This window comes from Dendrobium catenatum, unplaced genomic scaffold (assembly GCF_001605985.2).
Source record: "Dendrobium catenatum unplaced genomic scaffold, ASM160598v2 fragScaff_scaffold_1061, whole genome shotgun sequence".
Lineage (NCBI taxonomy): Eukaryota > Viridiplantae > Streptophyta > Magnoliopsida > Asparagales > Orchidaceae > Dendrobium > Dendrobium catenatum.
The window spans coordinates 1,409,945-1,415,611 of NW_021319523.1; positions in this window are offsets into that span (position 1 = coordinate 1,409,945).

The following is a 5,667-nucleotide window of genomic DNA, read 5'->3' on the forward strand; positions in this document are numbered from 1 at the left end:
CCAAGGCTAACCAAGAGGGGGGTGAATTGGTATTTAAAAAAAATTTAAGCAAAGCACGAATGCAAACCAAATCACCACAAAAAATAAGTGCGAAAGAAAATAAATGCGGAAGCAGTAAAAAACAAGAACACAAGGGTTTATAGTGGTTAGGTCAACTCTACCTACGTCTACTCCACTGAGGCACCCTCTGAGTATTGCATTACAATCGTGACTCTCCTTTAGCCCCCACAGCTAGGCGGAAAGCCTTTACAAACACCTCTTTTTGCCACACCCGACAAGGCAGAGAACCTTCCTCCTTTTGCTTCCTCCTGAAGCAGGCAGAGAACCTCGATCGCTTGCTGGAACTTACCTCTCCCAACCCTTCCAAGGACAAGAGACTTTAGGGAAGAAAAAATGGAATAATGCTTGGAGCAACCCTTATAAATCCCCTCAAAATCTCCCCCTCACAAGATCCTCTCTCTCTCTCTCTCCCTCTCTCTCTCTCCTTTAGGTTTTCTCTGGTCAAGACAGCAGCCAAGGATTTTCAAAATGTTGAGCAATAGCTCTTAAATAGAAGAGCTTCAAAGGAGCTCATTAATTGCAAGTTGCCGACTATATCATCCAGGATGATATGTAGATCGTACTGGCCGATCAGTACAAATCCCATGAGATCGGCCAGAGCATCGCCCTGAATGCAAACTGGACGATTGAAAATTGGCTTGATCATCCAGGATGATCTCAAGATTGTCCTGGCTGATCAGTTCAAATCAGAGGAAAATCATCCAGAGCATCGCCCTGATTTCAAGCTATCCGATCCCGATCGTCCAGCACATCGCCCTGAATTTGTGCTGACCGATATTTATCGTCCAGAAGTAACTAAGGTTTTTGAATAGATCGTCCTGGCCAATCATGCGATCATCCAGGCCGATGTGATCGTATCAATCATCCTTAATTACTTCCTTGATTTGACTGATTAATTAAGGCATAATTGTGAATATCGTCCAGGCCGATCCAAGATCGTCCTGGCCGATTGCCAAAAATACAAAATACCTTAATTGTTTATAGCGGCAATTTTTTCTGTTTTGAGAATATCGTCCTGGCCGATACACGTATCATCCAGGCCGATTTGCTAATTACATCTGCCTTAATTAAGGACCCCTGATTAGATTTTCTGTTTTAAGCCCGATCGTCCAGGACGATGTAAATATCGTCATGGCCGATTTGAGTAAAAATAGAAATTCTAAGTCTCTCAAGTGTGTGTGTGTGTGTAGGGTTACTTTGCATTAGTCACACCAAAGATTACACTTGAGTCAAGAGGGTATAAATAAAATTATAGACTGACTCTAGCCTAATCTACCCCATCTTGAGCTGATTCCGATTTCCGTTCGATCTTTGAGTCCTAAAAAGTCAGTAGAAAAAAGTAGTCGTAGTGAAACAAGATTTTTTTTCTATCACCAAAATCATTATCTAAAAACATGTTTGTAACAACCTCTTTAGTCTCTCATATCAGGACAACAGCAAAAGATATCAATCTTAAGAAAACAAGATAGCTTAAAACAAGGGCTTAAAAATAGCCCCAAATAGCAACTAATTGTTAAATATCATCTAGGACGATAATACTATCATCTTGTACGATTGGTTTAACTTGTCGAGTATCGGCTAGACAATCGCCCTGGATGGATGTCTGGACAATAGAAAAAATAATTAGATCGTCTAGGACAATCTCACGATCGTTTGGGCTGATTAGTACAAAATGGTGAATATCATCCAAAACATCACCCTGAAAGGGTGTCTGGATGATGTTAAAAAGATTTGATCTTCCAGGACGATCTCACAATCATCCCGATTGATTAGTCCAATCTAGTACATATCATCCAGAGCTTCCCCCTAAATAGAATTAGGCTGATATTTGATCATCCAGGAAGAACTAAGGTTTGTGAATTGATCATCCTGGTCAATCCTGTGATCATCCAAGATGATATGATCGAGAAATCAAACCTTAATTAATTTGCTTAATTATCAAACTAATTTAGGCATAATTATACTACGTCGTCCAAGACAATATCCTAGATGATATTCAAAAATAAAAGATACATAAATAGATCTGGCTACATATTCTTTTTGATTTGAGCCTATCATCCCGGTTGATAAAAATATCATCCAGGATGATGTGCTTAATTGCGGCTGCCTTAACAAGGATACCCTAACTAGGGTCTCTATTTTCAACTGATCGTCCAGACCGATTTTGGGTTAGTCCCGAATGATGTGACCAAAAATAAAAAACTCTAAAACAGTAAAAAAAATTTCCCCCAAGTGTGTGTTGTCAAGGTTACTTAGCATCATGACCCACATTATTACAATGGACTCAAGAAAAGGTAAAAGACACATGTCGTGTATTATAAACTAACTCAATCCTAATCTACCTAATCTTGAGCTGGTTCAATTTATAATTTGATCTTGTGGACCTAAAATGTTAGTAGACAAAACAGTCGTAGAGAAATAAAATTGTTTGCTATCATCAAAATTATATTTCCTAAAATCAGATTCACAACACTAGTTGCCCTAATTAATTTTTCAAGTTTCTAATGTCAACAGACTGGTTTTATAATTAGTTTTCTATCTAAAGCACTAAAACCTGCAAATGAATCTTCCTATCTTTGAATTAATTATTATGATTAATATCTAAGGGTTAAGATGGTTTAAGGTTCATTAAAGGCTGTTGACAGTTATTCCAAGGAATTATAGGGTTAGAATGTCATGCATTCCACTGATTTTCATCATTATTATTACTCCAACAAAAATTAGGGTGATTCCTCCAATCAAAATTATATGAATTCAAATAAGGATTGCTAGGTCTTCCAAATACAAAAAAAACTATTTATGTTTTACAAAAATAGACTTAAGCATAAAAATGGTCTACAGGGTGGAATTGCGATTTAAATATGAGTTAGCACTTTAGTTGAAAAACCCTTTAAGTAAAAAAATCTATATTCTTAAACATCAATGTGCTTCTCAGTATGATAGTTGGAATTTTGTTATGAAACTCTATAGTTAAGTGTGCTCATGCTGAAGAATCTCTGGATGGGTGACCTCCTGGGAAGTTATACCAATATGATAAAATCATGAGGCCCTTACGCCAAATTAAGTTATATCTCAATAATTAAGAGTTTAGGCTATTAAAAATGGTATTAGAGCAATACACCAGCTTGAAGTTGGGAACTAAGTGCCATAAAAGATAAATTATTATGTCATGGGAGCCACCTCTTAAATCCTATGGGACAAAGTGCTACTGGAGGGAATTACCACTTTAACTTATAGGGGTCACCTCTAGAATCCTATCTTCCAAGTGGATGATTCTAGGATAAAGATAGTGATGGGGATGTTAGTTACTTAAGTGGGGAAGATTTTGAAACCCCTTAAGTAAAAGGAGCTAAACTTATAAAAATGGAGGCATCATTTGGTATAATGGTTAGAACTTTATTAAGAAACTATGCAATTAATTGTAATCATCACGAAGAAATCATGGGATGGGTAACCTCCTAGAATGTTACACCAACATGACAAAACCTAATGCCCTTAGGCCAAAGCAGATAATATCTCGATAGTTAAGATTTTAGGCTATTACATTAGAGCTGTTAAATTGGCGCTCCATTAAGGTGTTGGATTGATCAAGTGCGATGGTTGGTTAACCCGATGCTACTCTTGGTAGATCCAACATGACACTTTATTTCATAACTACTCTATCATTGCATTGTAAAAAGATGAACAATACGACATATATACATCATCTAGCACTATGATGCTATAGTGGTTGGCTCTTCTGCATTAAATTATTTATGAATTTTATAGAGATAAGAGTGTTGATGTGTTCCATTGGTGGAATTAAGACGCTCATCTAGGCATTGAAGGTGCCATGATGCTAATATTTGGGGTATTGCAGTGGTTGTTCTAGCTTTGAAAATTTTTGGCTTTCTTCTCAGGGCATTCATGTAAAATATCAACTAAAATATATATTTTTACTTGAATTTAAGATAATAAAAGTAAACATAATTTTTTACTTAAAATGAATCATGCATGATGGCTGCTAAAACCTCTCTTCTTCTTTATCTCTCCCTTTTTCCTCTCTTCTCTCTAACCAACTAAGTGAGATGAGGGTGTGGGATGAGAAATGAAAATGAATTTAGATTTTTCTTATATATATTATAACTCTCATTATATTTCATCATTGCGATGCTTCAACATATAGTGTCATAGTGCTCTGTTGGAATATTCTAGATGCTTCCGGATAGAGAGCCTAGGTCCACAATGTCCCTTCTAGCATCGCAATGCTATGTACGACTAAATATTTTTCTCTCCCAAACAAAGAGCTCTGTATCATTCATAATTAGCACTAAAGTGCTCCTAGTGACTTTTTGACACTTAATATTATATGTAATTCTAAATATAGACCTCTATTAAAATGTTAAAAGAATTTTTAAATTAAATATACATAGTGAGATTAGAAACTTTTTAAAAGTTCTATAGATATAAATATTATGCAACTTGAGAGCAAAGATGCTTCAAAGGGTTGAGTAAACATCTTAATGAGGAGGGCTCAACACCTTTAGCATGGCACCAACAATGAAAATAACCTGTCAAGCTACCTTTGAGGTACAAACTTGTTTTTTATGCCTTTATTTTAAGAGGTGTCATGTCAAAGTATAAAGGAGAAGTTACCTTCATTTTAATCTACCCTCCTACCTCCATGCTTTTTCTTTTACTAAAAAAATTTGATGGACAATTTTCCTATTGTTCATTAGTAAGTTCTAGTTAAATGGTTAAAATAGAAGACATATATAATCTTTCCAATATAAATCCTTGAGTGTGACAAAATAGTATCATAGCAATAATTATTAAAAGAAATGAAATATAACTGGTGATTATGGGCAAAATAGAAATATGATTTCTGAGTTTTAAATTTTGTTTTGAGCTTGATTTATCCCTCTCTCTCTCTCTCTCTCTCTCTCTCTCTCTTAGATTGATATAAAAATGTTGAGGATAATATTTTTTGAAGGTGGGGAGATTGTAATAACTCAAATATGTAAAATAAATTTTCTTAAAAAAAAAAATAATTTTGAAGTCGAGCACTATTGTACCAATCTAGTGAGCATTACAGCTCTAGTCCACGAACTATATATATATATATATATATATATATAACCCCACTAACTCCGTTGCTTGGTTGCTAGCCAAGAAGAAATTGAAAGAGAGGAAGAAGATAAAAGAGAGAGAAAGGTATTTGGATTATATTTATTAGTCATTCTTGTTACAGATTTTATTTTATTTATTATAAGTGACTAATCTCTTACTTCTATTTTAAATAATTTTGATTTCTATGAATTGTATTTCTTCTAAATATGTCAAAAATATATTATCTCCTACTTTCATAAGCCTTCACTATGCAACCTTGGATATATTATAAATTTGATCATTTTGAATGATTTGATATAATTTCATTGCATTATAAATGAATTACTAAATGCTATCAGATATATGATATGATAACTCTACGTTATACTCTAATAATGTAAGTGAATCATTAATTGGGAGTCATAAGGAGCTGAAGATTGATTGAAAGCTATAAGGAGTCAAGGCAACTGATTCACATGATTCAATATGAGTTACAAAGAGAATATTGATTAGGAGTTA